Genomic DNA, 25,142 nt, shown 5'->3' with positions numbered 1-25,142 from the left:
CCATGGTGAGACTTTTAGGAGGGGCCAAAAATAATTACGTATGTTTAATTAGAAGTCCTTTACGTCCTCATTAACACACTGTTACTCTATAATGGCTAATATCTGTGCTCTAGACATAACAGCAAACTTGACCCCTAACTTTTCAAATATGGGTGGTGCTCTCTTGAGTTATGGCTCAGGAAGAATGAGCCTCTCTCCTTTCATCCAAACGAGGGAGCCTTAGGTGCCTAGGAACCCAAAGCCGACTCCGGGTGGATTCCTGCCCTCCCCTCCAAATCACAAGCCTATTAGGACCCCCCGGAGACCAGTCTGGAGAGCTGTGGTTCTGTTCTATCCTCAGTGGTCCTGATACACACATTCGGGTGAGCATGCTGTTCTGGCATGTCCCCAGATGTTGTGTCTCAGGAGTACCCAGCTGCATGAAGATGTTACTAACAAGAGACAGCACCTTGGCACAGGGACCAGGTGATTTTTCCTGGCTTGGCAGATCCCACAGTAGTTGTTGTATTCAGTGATGAATCACTAATTTCTAGAAACCTTGACTAGAAGCTGAAGGGGGAGATAAACGTGGGTGGAGGTATTGCTGTGAACATTTCAGCAGATAAATGACCAGTCGTGACTGAAAGCTGGTTTTACATTTTCTGAGTGTAATCAAATGAGATGTAACCAATATTCTGTAGTTCACTAGCTGATGTCTCCAACCTTCACTGTCAGGCACTCCCTCATGGAGAGACCCCCTGTCCATCTCACTTTTTTTCTTTTTTTTTTTTTTAATTTTAGCTTAGAGTAAAACTGGTGGGAGAGCCCCTGGCAGGTAACCACCAGGAAGGAGGGGCCCAAAAAAGGGAGGAAAAGGTCACACACAATTTGGTCTCAGACCGAAGGGAGAGAAGAGAGAAAGCAGGGAGGCAGGTATAGGGAGAGAGATTGACAAGAAGAAAAATGGTCTGATTTCAGTATCTTCCTGATGAGGGGAATTTCTCATTATAGCCAACTGGGCATCAGCAAACCAATAAAATGTGTGCAATATTTGGAAGAAATTTATAGAGGTGCCTTCTCTTGCTGCTAATAAATGGAGTGGCAGCAGGACAGACCTTACTCTCTGCCCATTCAGCCTTCATTCCTAGCAAGGCTCTCTGGGCTTCCTTTTCAAAAAAATCTACTTTATCTACTTTTCTGTGAAAAGGAGGGGTGGAGAGACAGGATTCTGAGACTATAACCCATGGAGGGGTACCAGATGGCTCCCTGCAGAAAGGCTGAGAGTCCCTGGGCGAGAGCCTGCCTTGGTCGTGCCTGTTTCATGGTCTGCCTGGTCCACTGTGGAGATCAATGCTGAGAACCTGGCTGTGGTCTCACTTGGAGGGATTTCAGTGGCTTCCAGTGGGACGGTCTCTCTGCCTCTAGTCTTTGCCCATCGAATCCACCTTTCACGCAGCCACCCTTAGAGTTCTAAAACCCATGTGAGATTGCCCACTTAAAAACCATTGGTGGACCTCAATTGTCTACAGAGCCAAGCCCAAGGCTAGATTTCTTAGTGGGACAACATGCTGTACAACATGCTTCATCAGTGTCATTTGTAGCTGCCATGCTTTGTACGTAGGTGTGCACTTTAACCTCACTGAACTGCCCCTTTCCCTGAACTCACTCTGTTCTGTCACACTTTGGGGCCTTTGTACACCCTCTGTTCTTTCTACCTAGAGCACTCTCTGTTTCTTTGTCTATATGTCAGAAAGCATGCTAATCATCCTTCAAGTACCAGTCCCAATTTCACTTTCTCTGAAGTTCTTTCCTTACCACTGATTTGTACTTTTTCTTTTCCACTTCAAGGCACACAGGGATCAGCAGAGTTAATTAAGGGACTAGCCATTAATCAAGAAGTAAAGAACATATAGGCTTAAGGTTGCAGGTAAGGGGTTGGGAATTGTGGACTCTCTCAAAGAGGATGAGTCCCACACGAAGTAAATTCAGGAACAGGTGACTTGAATGTGACCCAGGTGGGAAGCGTCAGCCTGACCGAGAGGACTCTGGGTAGGAGATGCTGGTATCAGAAATGCTCAAATGGACTGTATCTGGTGCTCCAGGGTCAGAACTCTGCTAAGCAGATTTGTAGGAGGCATCCTGGCTTACCTGGGAGACAGAGGTCCCCTGGCTCACATAAGACAGTTAATATTTGTGGTGTATCTGTTTGAACAGTAGTTGCTCTTAAACAGAGAGTCAGGGGATGAGCTAGGAAGACAAAGTAAAGTGCAAAGGAAGGAAGGGAGAGAGGGGCAAACTTTGCAAAGCAGAGTCAATTGCTCATTTCACTCCAGCTCAGCAACACGTCTTATCTGGGAACAAAATAGACGCCGGCTGACTTGAAGTGAGCCTCTGCCCATTTGCCCACACTGCCATCTTGGGAAATTCACTCGCTTCTCTGTGCACACTTATGGAGGGAAGTCTCCACACTTCCCAAGAGTCCAAAGGAATCCTCTCCAGTTCAAAGCGACCGCCACACACTGAGGTGACCCAGGGTGACCTGACAACTCACGACACGTCCTGCAGACTCAATAGTGATGAAAGGCCACTAGCACTTTGAAATGCCTCCTAAAAGGCATGCTGAGCTGGGGTACTTAGATGTGGGGTACCATTTTAGATTTATCCAACTTTGAACTCTGAAAGCAACTCTGCCCTCATGGCCTTTCTGCCTTTAGTCCAGGTTGGAGGGGAGTTCCACATTCCATCAGCCAGCCGTGCTCTGAGCTTCACAAAGAGCCCGTGAAAGGAGGGGGCATCCTGAGGATGAGAGATGGCTGGCAATTCTGCTTCCCGCTCGGTGGAATCTGTGCCAGGAGATTCTGTCCCTCTGTGGCCTGCTTTTCTTTAGCCTTTTGCACACATCACACTGAGACTCACCCCAGAGTCAGAGAAGCCTCTTAGGTCTGCCCTCCCCTTATTCTCGGGAGCTCCTCAGAGAAAGGACTAGGTCTACCTCTTGGAACCCCCAGCTCAACACAAAGCTTGGCACATAGTAATGCGTGCACCACAAACGTGAGCTTGGCTTTCCCCCCTTCTCTCGACTCTTCTGCCCTCCTTTTATCGAATTTCCCTCTTCTTCTCTTTTCATCTTTTCTCACCACCCAATCCCAGTCAGGCTGACAGAGGCTGAGGGGAGCCTGTAAAAAGACCAGGCTGGTACCCCAATTGGCTGGTGCCCATAACTTTCCAATTCCGCTCTCCAAGAAACCGGAACTTTCTCCTTCTCGAGCACCCCCTTTATACTTCTCTGCCACATCCCTCATTCATGATGCATACGACCCTCTCTGGCACATCATCTTCCCAGGCAGAGCTTACAGCTTACAATCTATCTGCACCTCCATGAGAGACAATACGGCATGGTGGTTAAGGACCCACCCCCCCTGGAGGTGGATGGCCTTAGTTTGAATCCTTGCTCTGCTGCATATTAACTGTGTTAACTAGGATGAGTTAATCAAAATCTCGATGCCTCAGTTTACTCATCTCTCTAATGGGAATGATAAGAACAGCACCTCCGTCATAGAGTTGCCTTGAAGATTAAATTAATACGTGCAAGGCATTCAAAGCTGTGCCAGGCACTTGGCGAGCACCATGTAAGTTTTTGTTATTATCATTTTTAATATTATGGGGGAGTCACAGATACAAATATTTTCAGGCCTATAGCCTCAATATAGTCATTGGTCAGTATCCATGGGGGATTGGTTCCAGGATCTCAAGTCCCTCATATAAAATGGCATGCTGTTTGCATATAACCTATGCACACCCTCCCGTGTACTTTAAATCATCTCTAGGTTACTTATAATATCTAATACAATGTAAATGCTATGTAAGTAGTTGCTGATGAGCAGCAAATTCAATTTTTGCTTTTGGAACACTGTGGAATTTTTTTTCCCAAATAATTTTGATCTGAAGTTGGTTGAATACACAGATGCAGAACCTGGTGGATACGAGGGCCAGCTGTACTTACATCTTCCATCTCTCCATTTCCAGCAAATCTTCCTCCTCAGTCTGCAAACAGTTTCAAATCTCCTCTAACCTAAATAAAACTTTCCTCCCACTCTGTCTCCACCTTAAACTGTTTCTCTCTCTCTCTTTCCCTCTCTTCAGTCAACATTATTAAATGAGTAATCTACACTTACAGTCTCCACCTCCTCATTCAGGAATCAATCCACAGCCATCTGGTTTCAGCACCTACCACACCGCTAACACTGTTCTCACCAAGATCACCCATGACCTCCCTCTTGCTACTTCTAATTACCTCTCTGTCACTTTTGACCTTCTTGACCATTCACTTTTTCTTGAAGTGTTTCTTTCATTTTTTGAGACACTAGTCTTTTCTGGTTGTAACAGTCAGCTTTTGCTGTGTTACACTAAAGTAATAACCCCTAAATCTCAGTGGTTTACACTAATAAAGGTCTCCTTCCTGCTCTCAGTCCACAGCAGCTGAGGCGCGGATGTAGCTCTGCCCTTGTCTATTCTTCATCTGGGGATCCAGGTGTCAGGAACAGAGGATCTTATGGCAGAACCACACAGTGATTCCTAAATCTTCTGCTTGGATGTTGTGTACATCACCTTTGCTCATGCGCCATTGGCCAAAGCAAGTCACATGGTCCAAGCCTGACATCAAGAGATCAAAGAAGTACACTCCTCCCACTCGCAGTGAGCAGGGCCAATGATCTTCCAGGAAAGACAGACAATTATAGGGAAGAGTAATACAATCTACCACACTGGTTCTCCCTCTATGTTTCCAATAGCTTGTTCTGACAGCCTCTTTCACTGGATCATGTTAATCCACCCACTTCCTAAATGCTGGTGCTCTCCAGAATTTCTAACCGTCCAGATCCTCTATAGGTAATTCCATCCATGCCTTTAACTCCAGCAAGCACCTATATTCTTATGACTTGCTTCCAAATTTCTAACACAGACTGGAAGCAGTCCCTTGAATTTAACCTGTCCAAAATTCAACTCCTTTTCTTACCTTCCTATTCTTTTATTCTCCATCATGGTTAATGAATGTTGTCAATCCAAAGGTCTAAATCAGAAAACGGGGAAGGCTTCATTGTTCCCCCCTTTTCATCCCATCCAATGAGGCAACTACAATCCATCCTACCTTTAAGATAAATCTCTAATTTCTTCCCCACTCTCTGTTTACTCTGCTGTCACCTGAGTTTGGGCCCTGACTGTTTCTTGCTTAAACATCTGTGATTCTTTAACTACCTGCCTGCTTCTGTCACTCTTCACTCAAATCCATCCCTGCACTGCAGCAAAAGGTATCCCCTCCACTCCGATCTTCTCCACTCTGATCTCCAGAGTGGGATCCACTCCACTCTGATTTTCTCTGCTTAAGAAACTTCAAAGTCTCTCCCATTAACCTGCAGTAAAATTCAGGCTCCATACAATGGCGTTCAAGGCTCTTCACAGCCAGGATCCTACTGTTCTTTTCATCACCCTGTCCTGTTACTCACCATCTTGTATCCTCTTCTTTGCTGTATTAGACTTATTATTAGTGTCAAAATGCCTCACGATATTTCTCATTCCCAGGTGTTTACTCATGCTGTTCCCTCTGTCTAGATGCTCTTCTCATCATCATTCTTTACTGAACTCCTACTGACCCTTCAAAATCTAGTCTTAACGCCTTTCATAAGACCTTCCTCAAAAACCTTGCCCATTCCCCTTGCCCCTACTCCACAATGGGCAACAGCATTCTTTTTTTATAACATGAATCACATTATATTATCTCACTCACGTCGTTCTCTTCTATATAGATTAGCAGTTTCCGGAGCAGGAACTGAATCATCTTTAAAACTGCTCAGGAACAAACGCAGTACGTGCCCATTGGATACTCCATAAATGTTTGTTGAGGGAACAAATAAATGAGCGAATGACATAATCCTGTCCGTGGCGCATTAACACAATGGGCAGATTTTTCCAGTTATTGGTTTTACTCTCTGGCTGCTTGCCGTCTTTAGGAGACATAGTCTCCTTCCTTTGTTGGAGGACTAACTTCCTGCCTTTGTGTTATATGTGGTCTCTCTGCAGCCCGATAGCATAAATCTGATCATTCTAGCCTCATAGGATTCCTTAGCAAACCTCCCTTTCCCAGAGCCTGTCTCTCCAACTAACAAGACTCTTCTGCAGCTGGACTCCCCACTCTGCAGCTTTCCTATCGGCCCCTCCGGCCAGCTTAGACCCTTGTGCGGCTCCCCGGGAGCCCTCTGAACCTGGATTACACCATCACTCTTGCTGCCTTTGGTGTTTCTCACTGTTTCCTGACCATCTCTGCCAAGACTAGCTAAGTGCTTTGCAGGACCCAGCGCAGAATGAAAATGTGGGGTTCCCTGTCCAAACACTATTAAGAAGTTCACAATGGCAACAGCGAAGCAGTAAGTCAAGCACAGGTCCCTTCTGATCACAGGGCCCTGTGTGATCACACGGTTCTCATGCCCAGGAAGCTGGCCTCCAGCAATACCTCCCAGTGCCAAGCAGAAGCCACATGCCAGGGGTCAAGGTAGAAATCTATCAATTCTTCAGGAAAATGAGTTAGTACAGGTGAAGAGAGGGTGCATTTTTGCTTCCATGAGGACAAAATCATTAGAAAGAATCTGGTGAGTTAAGTTAATTCTGAATAAGGTCTTTAATTAATGCAGTTGGAAAAGGGAGTTTTAAAAATCATGCATTTGTGTGTGTGTGTGCGTGTGTGTATGATTAATATATATGGTTATTTGGTTAAGCAAAGGGTTTGGACCAATGCCATGTAGATGTTATTTTAAAAGTAAGAATAAGTTATCTCTAAAGCAGAAACGAACACCACTGTAAAGCAATTATGCTCCAATAAAGATATTAAAAAGAAAAAAGAATAAGCTGTCTCATTATAAGCACTTTGTAATTATGAAGAAATTGCTTGCCATTGTTTGCATCACATCAGGAGATTCAGAGTGATGTTAGTTCCTTGGCTTGGGGGTATGGGCACAGAGTGCCTTTTATCTTCATTGACAAAAAATTAATCAGTCCATCTAAGAAAGAAATGGAAAATTTCATTCGAGCCAAATTTGAGGATTATAACCTGGGAAGAGCATCTCAGAAAGCTCTGAGAATTGTTCTACCCATTAGAAGCCAAGGCACAGTTATGTAAGTTTTTTTGAGACAGAGGATTGTACATCAAATGATGTATCACTGACGGTTTACATGATCCAGATCTAAGGGTCACGGTGGTAGGTCACGTGCCCCCTTACAAGATCAAGAAGAAATGGTATCTTTAAGGAGTTGTTTTGTCAATGCTAGGAGAATGCTGCTCTTTATGGCTGAGCAGGTATTCCTGCTGAGGGGGGAGGTCTGGTCAATGTATCATGCAGACACTCCACGCACAGTGTGTGGAGAGAGGAGGCCAAAGGGCAGAGACATTTTTCTTGTCTTGCCATAAAATATGAATTTTATTTCACATCTACCAGGCCTCTGCCGGATGACAGAAGGACAGGCAAGAGCCCTACCAGGCTTTGAGAACTCATTCATTTGTTCATCCATTTATTCAACTAAACATTTATGAGGATTCTTTGCATGTCCGTGACTTAGATTCAGAAGTTTCCTCATAACAAGGGTGGTCAGGGATCAGCTTTGGGGGCTGACCCTGGAGCCAGAGGTGGCTAGGTGCATCTAATACTACACAGCATCCCTCTGTGAACTCACTGTAAACTTACAGTGAAATAAAGCTTACACTTACAAATGACATAGCACAAGGGATGTGGCATAGTGTCCTCCTGGGAGGAAGGGAGGGCTCGGGTTGACAGTTGGAGGAATCCTTTTATCTCCTTTAGTCTTCTTTCCTCTTTCTCCAACCTAATGTTATTAACGCAAATGAGGGAGGCTCACTGTTCCTGGGATTTGCCCCAGGTGAACACCACTCTGCTGCCAGTTGTCACAGTCTTGCTGTAGTGCTGGGAGATACTTTCAGCAAGCCTTGCATGTGTAGAGCATCTTCCGATGTACATTATTTCATTTTGATCCTCACACAAAAAATATCAGTTTGAACCATATGAAATTGTCATTTCTGAAGGTTAAGTACAGTCAACTGTGGGCAACTTCATATGGTTCAGCTTAATACCACGTGATAATGGTGTCATCACCTCCATTTTCTCAGTAACCAATACAGAAGCTTAGAGAAGCTCCACCAACCTCAGAGCCAGGCATGGGGTTTGGGAACTCAGATTCCTGCTCTTCGTCCACGGTTGGTTGGTGCCCCTTTGGTGTAAATGGTAAATCAGCCTCATGCAGCGACACATACACAGGTTGGAAGTCTCAAGTTAATGGGCTTTAACTGTCTTTTTGTTTCTTTAGCTCCAGATTCAGGAATGGTTCTCTGTACAAACTCATTCTTTTTTTTTTTTTTTTTTTTGTGGCACGCAGGCCTCTCACTGTTGTGGCCTCTCCCGTTGTGGAGCACAGGCTCCGGACGCGCAGGCTCAGCGGCCATGGCTCACGGGCCCAGCCGCTCCGCGGCATGTGGGATCTTCCCGGACCGGGGCACGAACCCGCGTCCCCTGCATCGGCAGGCGGACTCTCAACCACTGCGCCACCAGGGAAGCCCCTCATTCATTTTTAATCAGTTGACTGTAATGATTTGTTACAAATGATCTTTAATTCTCAGCTGCGGTTAATCAGTACTGAAAGGCATTTTTCCTGTTATTTTATTTGGATAGGACTCAGTGAGATACTTGCCTGCCATTACTTAATCACTTGTTTGTTTTCCCTCTGCACACAGTTTCTAGCAGCATACAGCAGTATTCAATGTGGGCATTTTCCCTTTACCTAGTCAATCGAGTTCTCCAAGCTGTAGGTGCAGGGAGCTGCAGGGGCCTCTGAAGTTTCATGTTATGGTTTGATGCTAATTGACCCTCTTCTGCTGGCCAAGCACAAAGCTGGGTGCTGAGGACACACCAACTAATATGTAAAGATTATTATGAGAGCTCATGGTGTAGGGTAGAGGAGACAGAGTGAATGTTACCTAAACCATCCCTGGAGTGTCAGGAGGTCTTCCTGGAGGAGGTGATCTTGGAGGATAAATAAATAAATAAATAATTTATTATATTTATTTATTATATATATTTATTATATATAATATATATAATATATATATATATTTATTATAAATAAATAAATAAAATAAAAGGCAGAAGTTTCTGGGCAGATGGACCAACAAATGCAAAGGCCCAGAGAGTGAGAGCTTGGAAGTTGGGGAAAACGCAAGTAGTCGAGCATGGTTGGAGGACAGACAGCAGGCAGGAGAGGGTGGCAGTGAGAATGGAGGTCAGGGAGGTAAACAGGATCGGATCATGAAATACCTTGGGCACACCCTAAACCGTGAGAGAAATAACCTGAGTTATTTAGCAAAGTGAGTAGCTATGGGGATGGGGAGAAGTGGTGGATTTGAAGTGAATGCTGGGCCAGAACAAAGATGTGGTAAAGGAAGAAAGGTACAGAAGATGAGTTTCTAGTTTTGCTCTTTCAGGGCTAGGCTGAGGCACTTGCCTGCCATCCAAGGAGATTAGACACTCTGGCTCCAGGCTGGGGCCATGAGCAGGCAGGAGCGGCTGCCCCAGCAGAGAGGGCTAAGGGCTAAGGCTCTTTCCTGAGTCATCAGCTCTCTTGAGGCCAGTAGGGCCCGCTTTGGGTAATTTTACCGTAATCCTGACCAATGAAAGAAAATGAAAATCTTTTCTAGCCCCTTGCTACCCCCAGATTCTGGTATTTCTGGCATCACCATTCAAAGATTTGAGTCAACCCCTGAAGCTGAATGATTCTAGAAGGTTACCTTTCCCGTGCATTTTGTCCAGGTGTTAGGGAGCTGTTGACCAAAACTGCCCACCTTGGCCAGGCACGATGATAACCTCTTGCCTGAGTTGTCTCACAGCAGGAGGTCCCGATAAAGACCATGTGCCAGCCCATGGTATCTCTACAACTAACCCAGAAGAATTCGGGAGGGGCCAAAGGGAGGAGGGAGGAGACAATATGTCCTGCCAACATCCCAGAAACCCTCGTGCTGGAATCTAGCTTGGCTGAGAGATGCACGCACCACCAGGAAGGACCCTGAGTCAGAATGATTGGCCAGAGACAACCCAGAAACTAACCCCATCACCATAAAACCTGAGACTGAGAGCCACGTGGCAGAGCAGCTCTCCTGGGTTCCCTTACCCTGCTGCTCTCCACCTGGGTGCCCCTTCCCAATAAAGGCTTTTGCTTTGTCTGCACATGTGTCTCCAAGTGTTAGACAAGAGCCCACTCTCCAGGCCCCGGAAGGGGTCCCCCTTCCTGCAACACAGGGATGTGACCAGTGATGCCTCAGGAGGGCAACCCCTGTGCTCAGCTGCAGGGAGAGGTGAAGACCACCTGAGATCTCTTCCATAGTTTGTCTGTGGAAGGGCCCACACCTGAATGCAGGGAAATCATGTGGAACCTCTGTTATCCGGATGGCACTCGTCAGCGCGATGAGAGGAAGGGCTAGCCGATGAGGGAATTGCCATGGCAATAATGTGGTCTGACCACAAAAGCAAAACACAAAAGGCAAACACAGTTCCAGCTCCCTCCCCACTCTATATAAGAGATCCATTGGCCAGCTGGTGCCTCCTTTGCTGTCAAAGAACAGAAAGTGTGAGATTTCATTTGTCTTCTTTATCTCTGCTTTTGATGGCCTTACCAGAATCCTGTTATCCTTTTGAGGTCCTCCATGGAAATCTTTAAGTTCCTCTTCTCTCTTGGCATCCTGGACCAACAGCTGATGAGATGAATTCATGCAATAGTGTGAGTGACTTATGCTTTCGTTTAAAATGCTGACATCTCTGGGGAAGGGCAAATAGTAACACAATGGTATCAATCTAAGGTGGAAATATGAGTTTCGGAAACACAGGGACTTTGGAGGGTTTTGTGAAGCCCTTCCAATCATAGTCAATAAGCGACTGCCTGGCTTAAGGATGGGCTTTCTTGGTTCTGACACATTCTGAAAGAACTGTGAGGTTTCTTTAGAACTACAACGGTGGAAATCGGAGAGGATGTGTTTCTCTTCAACCTCACTCTTGAGGAAATGGATCTCAAGTAAAGATTCAGGGGCCACCATGTCTCCACACAACTGGTTCTCTGTTTCCAGAAGGAGACACTCTTTCCCATTTCTGAGCCTTGGCACTCCCATCTTCGACTGATCTCTCTCGGCTGTGAGCCTTCTCCGACTCCATGCTTGGGGTGCCCTGGTGCTTTGGTCATGGCTCTGTTAGACTCTGGACACAGAAGCCATGTGGAAATATCTCTCTATATGCATGAGTGTGTCTCCCCCACGGACTGTGAGCTTCTTTCTTGAAGGCAGGAACCATTTCTTATTCAGTGATTTTTTGAATTCTGGCAGATAATAAATGATCAGTATTTTTTTTTTTCTTTTCCCGGGGTGGGGTGCAAGCAGGTGAGTGCAATGGGGAAAGCTGAGTGGGATTTTGTTTGGGAGCATCCCTCTGGCCTTCTCAAAGCTAGACTGTCATATTCCTCAGGCTCTCCCTGGGGAGACGAGATGAAAAAGTCACTCTGTGTGCCTTCAAGTTTCTCACCATGTCAGTTTAAACATAGATGTTAGTGGGTGACAATGTTAAAAGCATGCTTTCCTCTTGGCCCATGCAAATGGCCTTGCCCTGAAAAACCACCACTGGGGATGGGCCAGCTCTGCCTAAGTTGAAATCTGAGGGTTTTAGGAGCCTCCTAAGACCCTGCCTCAGGTTCTTGAGTGTAAACCCAACATCTGAGAAGTCGGTAACCTGCCTGCTGGCTGGGAGAAGCTGGGTTACCCAGAGGTGATCCTGCCTCCCCTCTTCCCCCCTACCCCAGGAATATTTGGAACTGTGTGTCTGGTGATCACAATGCTGGGTGGAAGGCAGGCCAGCGTAGGGTGCACGGAGGCTGGGGGAGATGATCACCCTGCAATACCATGGACACTCTCGCCCAAAGAAGAATCCACTCACCCGAAAAGGCAGCAGTGCACTCTACAAAACACAACACTAGACAACCACCTTCGGTTATACCTGGGTAGAAGTCTAAGTTTTGAAGACTCAGATGCCAATGAAAGAAAACAGACCTTCATTTTCTAGGGCCTCCCTCATGTGAACCCACCATCGAGACTCCTCTACACTGGCTTCAACCCCTCCACCTCCACAGGTCATGCTAAGGCTGAGATTCAACTCAAGCTACAAGGGACGGTGGCCTAGCAGTCACACACAGGGCCACTGTCTCTGCTCCAATCCTGTGCCTCCCTTTCCACTTCCCACAGGGCCTGCATCTGAGTAGGGCCAATTTGCACACCCCAACCCTGGTGTGGCCCTATGGGTCCCGTTTGCATCGTTCTGGCCTTGCACCCAACTTCCTGGGCCGTTCCTACATGCACTGAGCTCTTGACCTCCGGCCTGGCTCCCCTGTTTTGCCCCGGCACAGATTTCTTAAATATTCTACTTCTCTAGGTTGTGACCTCGGACAGTCTCACTACCCCCTCCCAAAACGATTATCCCACTCAAAATGACAATGGTGTTGTCACCGGATTTACACAGGACCTTTGGTTTAATCCACTTCCTGTTTGACTGGGTGATTCCCCACCTGCTCCCCTGCCCAGTCCACAGGCTGCAGAAGCAGGCCTTTGTCCACAGAGATGCCTGACCAAGCCTCTGCCCAGCGAGAGGGACTCGGGTGCTACGTGTATCTTCTGCTCAGAGCCCGAGTCTGTGGCCTCTGTGCTTGTGCTGGCTGATGGGGAGGCCGCTGGGGTTTGGCTCACGGCCCAACCACACCCGGAGGAGAGCCCTTCATCAAATGCCTGGGAAGTTGATCTTTTCTCACTCTAGCAACTGATCCCCCTTAACGGCAGATCCAAGGGAGATGATGATATCGACCGAATTAAAACTGAACACGTACAGAGAAGGCATGGATTCCTGGGCCGGTTGTGAAGACGTGCCCTCTGGGTCAGGTCCTTTGAGAGGAAGTTGGCGATCCTTGAGGAGGACCTGAGAGCTGCCATCAGAAAAAAACATACTCAGCCTCTGGCCCTGAGGGTCAGGCCTTTGCCAGCCAAGCACCAGCTTAGCCAATTACCTGCCCCACAGGAGCCATTTAGAGGAGAGAAGAAACATTCGCCTCTGTCCACACCCAGCCAAGGCGGGGCTGGATATCAGGTGAAGAAAGGGCCAGGGCTCACCTTAGATCCAAAGCTTTCTCTTTCCTTTTCTGACCTCATTTTTGGCTTCTTTTGCAGAGGAGAGCACACATCTTAAGACAGGAAATGACCCTGGTGATTGATGTCTAGCCAATGCAATCAGGTCCCAGTTAAGTGTTCTCCAAGGGGCGCCCTTCCAGTGTGGCGTTCTGAGTTTGGTGATCACTTAATGACCGTGTGCCTAGGGCCTCTGGGTAATGAAGCATTTGTCTCTGTCAGGCTTTGAGCGCCAGAACATTCTGACTCCCTTTAGATGCAGAAAGGCTGTGGACCAAGAGGTGGGAATGGAAGGTAGAGCAGGGAAGAGGCAGAGCGGATGCTGGAGAGAGGACCTCAGAATAAGAACAGCCAGCTTGGCCTAGGACATGCCATGGCTACCGAGTGAGGTTGGAACATCAGTTAGGGAGCAGGGGTGCCTTCAATGGCTAAAATTCCATCATATTTGCTAATCAACCCAGTGCTTGGAATATTATTCTTTAATTCCACTCCCTTGGGGGCTTTGAAGGGATAAATAAAGAAAAATGACCCTGCCCCTGCCCTTGAGGTATTTGCACTCTACTTGGGAAGGTCAAACACACCCTATCAACCTTGCAGGCAACAAATTTCCATCTGGCTCGGGGACACACAAACACATGATGTAGCACATTCAATATGGACCCATCGGTGGTGCTTAGGGCAGGACAAAGGAGGTCAGATGCATCCTGCCTGCCTGAGTTCAGAATCAGCTCTGTCACTTAGAAGCTGAGTGACCTTGAGCAAGTTACTTAACTCTTATGTCTCAATTTCCTGTAAAATGGGGATAGTAGCAGTAGTTCCCCTATAGGCTTTTAGGGAGGATTGAGCAGGGCAATGCACAGAAAGCCCAGGGCCTGGACCACGGCGGTCTCAACGCATGCCAGTTCCCTGGCTCTGCTTCTAAGCCTGGACTAAGTAACCTTTTTTTTTTTTGGTCACAGACCTCTTTGGCAGCCTGGTGATGCATATGAACTCCTTCTCAGAATAATGTTCTAAATGTAGAAAATAAAATATATAGGATTACAGAGGAAACTGCATTTTTATTGAAATGCAGTTATCAAAATACTAAAAAACCAAATTTGCTGTATGGTAATATATGTGTTTCTTTATTAACCCAGTAAATAACAAGATCTGGTGGCAAGTCAAATAACTACTGTGATTTTGAAGTAGTAATACGCTTCAACAATATTTCAACATATCTGCAACAACCGTAATGAGATATAAAAATATCTGTGATTTCTGTGGATGACAAAATTACAGCTATCACTAGTACTGCTGTGACTTGTTGCCTACATTCAAGAATAGAGGACTTGCTAAAGTTTTGTTAGCGGTTGGTGAAAATAAAGATGTAATTTCTTTCTATCTAAGTTGCATGGATTCTCTGTGGACCCCAGGCTAAGAACCATTGCTATAACACTTGATCAAATCAGTTATAACCATACTTTCTAAAGTTTTAAAATAACATTTATTTTCTCATTACTAAAGAAAAACATAAACATAATTGAAAAGTTAAGACATAGAGATTCAGTGGAAAAAGACAGAGGACATTTAAAAATACAACCCCGAGAGTACTGCTGCTAACACTTGGTATAGTAGTTTGAATTTTAAGACAATGGAGCTCATTGCTAATCCATTTTTCATGCCCTGAATCTGCTCCACTTAGAGTTATTAGATTGCAGTTTCACTTAGAGGACATCAAGGCACAGGGAATGGTTAGTAAAGAACCAACCCAAAGCATCACGGATGTAGGCCAGAAACTACATGAAGCCCAGTGATGGCAAAGGAGCCCTTGACCTTTGACACAGTCACCCATAGACAGAGCAAAGTGTCAAGAAACAGAGCTGGGTGCCCCAGCAGCCCAGAGGATGTGCCAGAACCTTCCAGCCCCACTAATAGGAGCCATCCCAGTGGTCTCAAATCTCTTGTTAGACATGATGAATTATCTTAAGTCGGAATTGTGAATTGTAATGGAAATTACCCACTTGATGAGGGATACCAACCGACTCTACTCAAAATGCCAGATGTTTAGATCAGATCCCTGACACACGCAGGCAGAGCGTGAGGGCTCAAACAGCCCATTTAGAAATAATGATAGTGAGGCAGCACTGAATCTAGGAGGTATTATACAATCCATACAAACACACGTGTGTGGCCAGAGGAGGATTCTTATGTCGCCCCAGACGATCCCCTGTGGCAACGCTGCACAGCTCTCTCTGGGGTGAAATGGTAGTTTGACATATGTCCAGCTGTCCCAAGTTAACTCTAGAAGACTGAAGCCTTGGAATGGCTTGTCTAGACCCTGTGAAACAATGCCTGTGGAGAATCCACCATGTGTGGGTTCAGAACACAGAGGAGACCAGTAAGCCCTAGCTTACTTTCCCTAAGATCGCCCAGCGAACTCAACCCCAAGAACCCTCCAAGCAGCGGCCAGTTTCTGGATCCCTGACTTGCCAACCCTCATATATGACCATGAGGTTGTGAAAGCATCACCCAATAGGGTCTTTCTGCCCCTCCTGGATGGAACTTCCGGAACACTGGGGCCAGTATCACTATAGCAACACTGGAAAAGCACCTCTCTTCTCCTCCAGCTCAGACCTTAGACCAGTGCCCTTTTCTGACCTCCAAACAGAGATCTTCCATCGGGGCGGAGGGGTATTAATGAAACGTTGTCTTCAAAATACAATTGTGTGCTTTACTGGAGCGACCCTGCAACCCCAAGGGGGCCCACCCTGCTTCCTCTAGGCCTAGCTAAAGGTCGTAGCCCAAGATAACAGGCCAGCAAAGCTCTCGAGTGCAAGGCACAGCCAAATTTCAAAATGTTTTAAATAAAGCTGTGTGGAAAGGGCAGCTTATTCATTTTGATTCTCCACCGGGTCATTCAATTAAACGTGAAATTCTGGGAAAACCTGAACCACCCTGACCATATTTTCCGTTAGTAATAATGATAAAAGATAATTACTGAGCCTGTCTGTCGGATATCCCAGACACCCGCAACTCCACTTAATTAATTGCTAATTAAGATATGAAAGAGCTGCAGTGTCTCTCACACATCCTGTCTTTACGAAGCCTTGGCAAATCTTCCTCAGGGAAAAAGAAACCTCAGCTGTCAAGGCTGAGCCCCTCCTTTGCTTTGAAAGCCAGCAGCGGAGATGGGGGAAGGTGGGGAGAGGGCTGACTCTGAGTTGGGGTCATTTATCCACATCATTCAGGTGGTACACGATAGTCCTGGGAGGAGAGGAGGAGGGGGAAAGTGAGAAGAATGAACAAGTTTTGAGTTCCTACCTTTTGTCACACACTGAACTAAGCCCTTTACACGTGTTATCTAAGTTAATCCTCACAGCAGGGAATATTATTATCCCCATTTTACAGATTAGAAAAGGGGTGCTTAGAGGGATTACATACCTATGTTTTCCAAAAGTGTGTAGCGGGTGAGAGCTAGAATTTTAGCCAGACTTCATGCCCTTTCATTTGTTGTTCCATGGAGATAAAAGAAACAGAAATGTTTTCTTCCAGGTCTTTACCATTACCGATAAAGGCAAAGGGCATTTGTGGTAGCTAACGTTCAAGAGGACTCCCAATTAATCCTTGCTTTCTAGCATCCTTACCCTTGTGCTGTCTCCTCCTACATTAAGTAGAGCTAATCTGTGTAATGAATAGGATGTTGCAGAGATGCTAACAAGGCAGTTCATCAAAGACCCCGTACCTTCCACTTGGGTTTCTCTTGGATGACTCGCTCTAGGGGAAGCCAGCCACCGTGTTGTGAGGCTACTCAAGCAGCCCGGCAGAGACCCACGTGAGGAGGCATTCTGCAACAACGAGATCATATAAGTGAACCATCTTAGAATCGAATCCTCCAGCCCTAGCAAGTCTTCCGGTGACTACAGCCCTGGCTGACATCCTAAAGGAAGCCTCGCGAGAGACTCTGGGCCAGAACTACCCAGATAAATCACTGCTGAGCTCCTGACCCAGGGGGGTAATATGTTATGCAACAATAGATAATAAATGGAGCATTCATGAACTTTTCACATCTCACTGAATTGCAACGTCTCGCCAGTAACAATGGGTCAGAGAACTCCTTCTAAGAAACATTCAAATATGTATGCTTGAGTGTAGAAGCCCCAGATGACAGTCATTCGAGGTCCCTTCTGTTAGGAGACCTTGTGAGTTTAGGAGCTGAGTATAGGTCAGATCACCAATAGTTGCCTAAATTTCCCATTTTCTCATTAAAAGGACTAAGTAAAATTTGTCGGCCATGCACAATCTGATCCATTTGCAGCAACTGACCACCGTGAGAGTCAGGAAAAACTGTGAACTGACAACGCTTTAGCATATTGGATAGTTTTATCTAGAGCTGACCAGCATCCTCGCAATCACGTGGCTATTCCTGAAACTTCTCCAGCAATTTGCAGTAAACAAACCAAAACCATCGCAGTAAGGGAGTTTATGCTGAATATCAAAAGGGACTGTTGCTGTGAGGTCTGAAACCTCTGCAGGTTTTAGATGCTGTGTCTCACCCGGCCTGGTGGCATCTTTCTTCTGCCCATGATTCACCTCGCCAAAGGGGGAAAAGCATGGGGCTTTGGAGAAAATCTGTGATTGGGGTCAACGGGGTCTCCTCTCTGGACTGCCTGGCCCTTGGATTCTGACTGCACAGTTGGGGGCCGGAAGCCCACAAGACAAAGTCCAAGTCCAGCCCCTCGGGTTCCTGAAATCACATCCAGTATCAGAGGGGTCAGCATTTGATGAGGAAAGAAAATACAATGCACATTTTCTGGACATACTTCATAGGAAAACTGGTGGTTACTTTTTTTCAAAGATGAGCTGTTACAACTTGACCCCAGAGAATGGCTGTGGGAGAAACGCTGGACACTAAGAGGGGAAGTGCAGATAAACACTGGACACAAGAGGGGAAGTGCAGATAAACGATGGGTTGAGAGAACAGGCAGCAAGAACACATCAATTTGCTGGAGTGGCCAGGGAGCCAGGTCACCGTGCTCTTTTGTCTTTCTTGCATCTCCTATGGTTCCACTGCTCCTGTCCTCGGGCCCTCCTGGAAGTGTGTAGGCTAAAAGGATCTGGGAGCGTGAGCCCTGTGTTGGATGTTTCATCTCTGCTCACAGTTTTGTTTCTGCAACTTGTAACCACAGGAATAATGGTCCACATGGTGACACGTCAGCATCTATTTCCATTATAAGTATCCTTTGCCTTGTCACCAGTTATGTGAAAATCTACTCCAAGATAAGGCCTTTGTGCAATCTCTCCAGGCCTAGACAGCTTGCTAATCAAATTAAATGGATCTGTTAGTGAGGTCATGCATATTCTATCACAGGGGCCAGCATGTTAGGTTCACTATGAGCTTCTCTTACAGAGCAAGTGTGGTCACAACTTCAGGAAGGTCAGCACACACTGGCTTGAATTCAATGTGGCTATTTCTCAGCCCACAGTTTGAAACCTTTTTTTTTTAAAAGCTATAGTTAAATGGAAAAGAGCACAGGACTAGAACATAGGAGCCCTGCCTTCTGGTTCTAATTCTCCAAATAACTCTATGTGTTTAGTGCATGCCTCCATAAGTGAACCTCATCACAACTACCATCTCTGGGTCTCTCCCTGACATGGGCAGGACCTCCTTGAGGGCAGAGGCTGTGTCCTCTTCTTGTATCTCCAGTGCCTGGTGCAGGCCTGGGCATTCAGAAGGCTCTTACTAAATAGTTGCTGCCAATGACCAAAACACCAAATCAGCACGTCTGTCCCTATTCACACATGTATACATGTGGTTATACACACATGAAGGAAAGCACAAAAGTCTACGTTCCATGCTGTTAGCCTGGGGGTTGAAGGTAATATGGACAGTGTGGGAAGGAGAGGAGGTAGAGAGAGGTAAAGAACTGAGAAAAAAGATAAGGGGACTTCACTAAAAAAGCCTAGATGTAGACTATGATCTTCTTGTAAAAGTACATGTATGTGTGCGTAAATAAATTAGGGGGAAAATGATGATGTTCTTAGGTTAAGTCAAAACAAGTTGCAGAGTATTTCAGTTTAAAAACTATAAACGAAAGCATCCCATATGTCTGCATGTATATGCATAACTGGGTTTAAATAAGCACAGGGGAGGATGTATATTGTGGGTGCCGCGAGGCATCACCCAACTGAGACACTCAACCTCCCAGCTGCTGGCTGCTGACGGCTCACAGCTGAGTTCCTCTCCAGGCATCACCCTGAGCCAAAAGGAGCTGCTTTGCCCAAGGTTGTTCCTGACCTCTCCCTGGGGGCAGCCACCTCCAAAGACTGGTAGGGCCTAAAGGCCTGTCCCTTCTCAATGCAGGACAGCTCCAGAGGTCCCTCCAGCCAATTCTGCTCCGGTACTCCCGATAAGAGTTGCCTCAATAAGCCTGCAGAGTGCTTATCCTGTCTCAGTCTGTTTCCTGGGAACTGGACTGATGACAGTGTGGAAAGATACATGCTAGTCTATTTAAATGTTACATCAAGAAATAATGCTATTTGCAGCAACATGGATGGACTCGAGATTATCATACTAAGTGAAGTTAGTCAGACAGAGAAAGACAAATATCATATGATATCACTTATATGTGGAATCTAAAAATAATGATACAGGTGTCCTTATTTACAAAACAAAAACAGACTCACAGCCTTAGAAAACGAACTTATGGTTACCAAAGGGGAAAAGGGAGGGGAGGGATAAATTGGAAATTTGGGATTAACAGATACACACTACTTAAATAAAAAATAAACAACAAAGACCTACTGTATAGCACAGGGAACTATACCAAGTAAAACCTATAATGGAAAAGAATCTGAAAAGATATATATATATATGTGTGTATGTATAAAAGAATCACTTTGCTGTACACCTGAAACATTGTAAATCAACTCTACTTCAACGAAAAAAAATTTTTTTAACTGTATGGAAATATATATATTCTTATTTGAAAGTAGGTGTTTTTATTTATTTATTATATTTTTATTGGGGTATAGTTGCTTTACAATGTTGTGTTAGTTTCTACTGTACAGCAAAGCAAATCAGCTATATGTATACATTTATCCCCCCCCTTTTTTTTTTTTTGATTTCCCTCCCATTTAGGTCACTGCAGAGCACTGAGTAGAGTTCCCGGTGCTATACAGTAGGTTCTCATTAGTTTTCTATTTTATACATAGCATCAATAGTGTATATATGTCAATCCCCATCTCCCAATTCATCCCACTCCCCACTTCCCCCTTGGTATCTGTACCTTTGTTCTCTATGTCTGTATTTCTGCTTTGCAATATAAAAAAAATTTTTAATGAAATAAAATGTTACATCAAGGGGCTGAGGCTAGGGGTAAATTATTAGCTTTTCTGGTATACATCTTCATATGGATTCACTTATTACAATGAGCAATTATCACTTTCATAATTTCAAGAATATCAAATAAAGGTATTTAAAATATAGTAAACAAATATATGTGAGTTGAACGAATGAATGGCCGCGCCTATATCTAGTCAGAGAAATAATAATAAAATAGCGTGCTGAATTGAAGGTATCAGTGTTGAATGAGCTAAACTGAAGGGGATTTAGCCAATACTTTTGATGACTTTTTTTTTTTTTTTTGTGGTACGCGGGCCTCTCACTGTTGTGGCCTCTCCCTTGCAGAGCACAGGCTCCAGACGTGCAGGCTCAGCGGCCATGGCTCATGGGCCCAGCCGCTCCACGGCATGTGGGATCTTCCCGGACCGGGACACGAACCCGTGTCCCCTGCATTGGCAGGCAGACTCTCAACCACTGCGCCACCAGGGAAGCCCTTTTGATGACTTTTGACTTAGTTGGTTCAAAAGAGATTGGATTTTTCTAAGAATGAGGTCCCCACCTCACAGACAGGATGAGAAATAAAAGGGTCAGTGGGTGTAAGTAAAAAGGAGAGGGAGTTTTAATTCCATGGAAAGAGAGATTTTCTAATATCAGAACTACACTGTCCTAAGGATCTGCAGTGCTTCTTTTGGTGAGCAGCCAGATTAGAATCAGAGGAGGAAAGTACCTGGTATTCATGTCACCTCCAACACTCCCCACCCTGGGCACTGACGACACCTTGACGACCACTCTTCTTCCCAATGACATAGCCTCCCAATCCTTCCCAGCCCCACTCTCCAGGCAGCCACTGCACTGCTGATATTCTGGAGTCTTCTCCAGAGATGAAACCTATCTGCCCTTCCAGAGCTAAAGGATCTTTCCTTCAATTCTAAGTCTCCACGGGGTCCTCCAGGGAAGGTTCATTCCTTCAGGAGCAGCTTAGATGAGCAAGCCTACACCTTAGCCAAAAGTCTGCACCTTCCTCCCTCAGTGCTGCTTGATTTTTAAGTAGCCTCTTCAGGCGCCTATAAATGAGATCCCTGAAGCTCAGGGTCCACTTGGAGAAGGGTCAGAAGGGCTTGTGGGAAGCAAGCCCTTGAAGGCATAATCATCCTGCTATGGACTGTGGGTTGATCCGTGGGAACTGTGTAGGGGGTGCAGGGAGTGGCTTGTCCAAATTTTGCAGAGAGGCCCTCTTTATTTTCTTTATTTCTTTTTTAATTTTAATTTTATTTTTTGGGCCACACCGACAGCTTGTGGGATCTTAGTTCCCTTACCAGGGATTGAACCCGGGCCCTCCGCAGTGAGAGCACAAAGTCCTAACCACTGGACCGCCAGGCAATTCCCCTGCCCTGTTGAAAGAGACTGACAAATTGCTGACACAGAAGCGCCCCACTTACAAGAGAAGTCACTGCTTCTGTAGGTGGTGGTTCGAACCTGAGGAAATGACTGTTATGCATTCACTTCCTTAAAGAGTATTTATTAAACTTTTCTGTGCTGGCATTGTGCTTGGGACAGAGAATTTGCCCTTGAGGAGTTGACAGTCCAGAGTGAGAACAGCACAAATGAAGAAGCTTGCAATGAGTGGTAATGTCTGTGACCTAGGCAAGCACTGAGTGTCACGGACATGGAGAACACGAGAGGGGCTCAGGGTTAGGGGGGATGAGAGGCTTCCCAGAGGAAGTGTCAAGCATTTGTCATAATCGGATCATCTAAGCACGTAACCACAGCCACCTTCAAAGATCTCAGAAGGGATTTGCTACGTAAAACACATTTCTGGATTTACAATCCTTTTGTAGAATTTTTAGCTTAAATATTTGCCACTCCATTGCAAAGCTATGAGAATGAATGAAAGAAAACTAATGAAGTAAGTAGAACTCTCTGGAGAGGAAAGAAAAACAGTAAATAACAGTTTTCTTTAGGAATCCACATTTTACCTCCAAGTTTCTCGAAATGGAGATGTGGCAGTTGAGATGGAAAGGGAAACCAAGGTTCCTTATTCTGAAACCATAAACATAATTTCTTTCCTCCCTTGTTCCTGTTTCAGGTGGCCATATCACCGTGACTGCAGAGACCAGTTCTCTTTTGGTGTTAGGATAAAAGAACGTGCGGAAAAGAGAAAACATCGAAGACAGCATCGCTAAAGGTACCATTTTCTGTGAACCTTTTACCATCCATCATTGCAATGGTCAGTCTGAGGCTTTCACTTGTGACCGCATATTCCCAGGATTTGAGGTTCCTTGTCACTGCAGCAACAGCCTGGGGGACAGTCTCTCTGCAGTGAGGTAGTCAAAGAACATTAGCTCCCCTGGGCTTCATGCTGTCTCAGAAAAAGCTGGAGAAACCGGACATCAAGGTTTTGGCTTCTCATAAAACATTTTGGAAATGTATTTCATAACGTAGTTGGTCATAAAGGTGCGTTACTGCACTCAGCCCCTCCAAGGGGCTAGACTTGCTACCTAACCCAACTGCGCTTGCTCTGAGCCTGCATGAATCAGTGCTAAACTATTAACCAGCCTGACTCTAAAATTTCTTGAGCTCCAGAAGCTCTAATAAAGTATTATGAAAGAATATCCACCTCTATATCTCTATCCATAACTATTTATATGGCCAGAGGAAGAAGCTGTCATTTTATTTCCTTTAATTTACAAGTTTTCCTAATTCCTTTTTCATACCACATATATATATATCTAAAGAATTTTCAGGTTGAAATAATAACCTCTAAAATATGGTCCATGGGAGAAGGCTCTGAGGATTCACAGAGTTGACAGGCACAATGAATATTTTGCTTCTTTAATAACTTTTCTTGGCGCTCAAACTTGATACACTGAATTGGGAACATTTCAACAGGTTGCGGCTTTTTTTTATTGTACAAAACAATGATAATATACCCACCAGCCTTTTGTATTTGTTCATAAAATTGCTAAAGTTTGTTCAGGAAAAACTCATTTCGTTCCTCAGACTCATCATGCTCTCATTATCTATCGTGGTACTCTACAGCAGTAAGACAAGTCTTTTATGAAGCCCCACGTTTGAATTAACCCAGAATGTCCTCAGCAACATCCTGCCTCACTTGGGGACACTTGACCACAAAGTACCCCAGGCCATTGAAAACACCTTTGAATGTACGTACACACTCACGAGACCTCATTGCACTAAGTTGGCTATCAGCCATTCACACTTAAGAGTGAATGTGTTAATTTGGTGCTCCTAGGCTAACAGCTGGTTGAGATCAAGTTCTCTGCAACTAAGCAGAGTTGGAATAGGGTGGACCATCTGGGCAGCAACTAGAGGTAGCTATTAGGATGAAGACATTTTTACTTAACAGCTCTCTACTCAGAGCCAGTATTTGTATAGCTAAAAGGACATTTGACAAACTATTTGCAATGAAAGGTTAAACTCTCCCAACTCCCACCCTCTCAAAGAAACTTGCTTAAATAAAAATAGTGGGGCTCAGAACTGACTTCTGAATAAGGTGAGTTCAGTGGGATCTGGGGCACTATCATCCTCTAGATGGATGCTGAATAAATATTGAAAGAATATTGGTTTAAATGTGAGACAAATTACGAGCTTGGCAAGAAAGCCACATATTTTCATTTAGTCCTGACATCTGATGATGATATCTGATGGAGGGTTTAGAAGGATGAAAAACCCAGGACCCTACCAGCCTGAATGAGACTCCACGGGGGATCTGAGAAGCCTGTGTGCAGAAGATGGACGGTGGGAGAGGGATGGAGACCAACATCACATGATATCTGGAGGCAGCCTTACTGCAGCAATGAGGACCCTGCCCCCGTCCCTCCTGTAGAATCAATCCACAGGTCGAATCAGAGAATGCTCCGGAAAGTCAAGGATGAGATTGAAGTTTAAAGCAGGGCCTGGGGATGATCCCTGTGACCGTGTGATTTATAACAAGAAATACATATTTGGTCTTCATGCTGTTTCTGGCACAGAGCTCCTAAAACTCTTGAAATTTCCTAAGCAACAGAGTGAAATAGGTGTTTTGTGGTTGAAACAAAACCCCTTTCAAGCACAGCTGAGTTTGTTAGATGAGGTGATTTTGGGAAATCTCCTAAGGATGGGGGCTAGTTGCCAGGGGAACCGATCATGTGATTAGAGAGTTGGAACTTTCAGCCCCACCCCTACCTGACCTCTGGGGAGGGGAGAGGAGTTGGAGATTGATTTCAATCACCAATGGCCAATGATTCAATCAATCATGCCTATGTAATGAAGCCTCCATAAGAGCCCAAAAGGGGTTCTGAGAGCTTCTGGTTGGTGAACTAGAATGCTTCCACGTACTACCATGCTGGGCCCCAAACCCCACAGGGACAGAAGTTCCTTTGAAAAGCCTTGTTTGGGACCTCCCCTGTGTATCCCTTCATACGGCTGTCGATTCATATCCTTTAATATCCTTCATAATAAACCAGTAATCTTGTGAGTCAAGTGGTTTCCCAAGTTTTGTGAGTCACTCTAGCAAATTAATAGAACTGGAGGAGGGTGTTGTGGGAACCTCCAATATGTAGCCAGTAGGTCAGAAGCACA

At 45.4% G+C, this 25,142-nt stretch overlaps 1 protein-coding gene across 2 annotated transcripts in view; it reads left to right on the top strand.

Annotated features, from left to right (window-relative positions):
- The window catches only part of TNR (tenascin R), a 415,801-nt gene that overhangs the window by 193,420 nt on the left and 197,239 nt on the right, over nucleotides 1-25,142 (top strand). For both annotated transcript variants that reach the window (XR_010941221.1, XM_067728715.1), the window contains exon 2: nucleotides 22,648-22,746. The gene's annotated coding sequence lies outside the window, so the exon portion shown is untranslated. The remainder of the gene's footprint in view (nucleotides 1-22,647; nucleotides 22,747-25,142) is intronic.

Source organism: Pseudorca crassidens, chromosome 2 (genome assembly GCF_039906515.1).
Source record: "Pseudorca crassidens isolate mPseCra1 chromosome 2, mPseCra1.hap1, whole genome shotgun sequence".
NCBI classification, from domain to species: Eukaryota; Metazoa; Chordata; class Mammalia; order Artiodactyla; family Delphinidae; genus Pseudorca; species Pseudorca crassidens.
The sequence above is the reverse complement of the archived record's forward strand: the minus strand, read 5'-3'. Positions and strand labels throughout refer to the sequence as shown.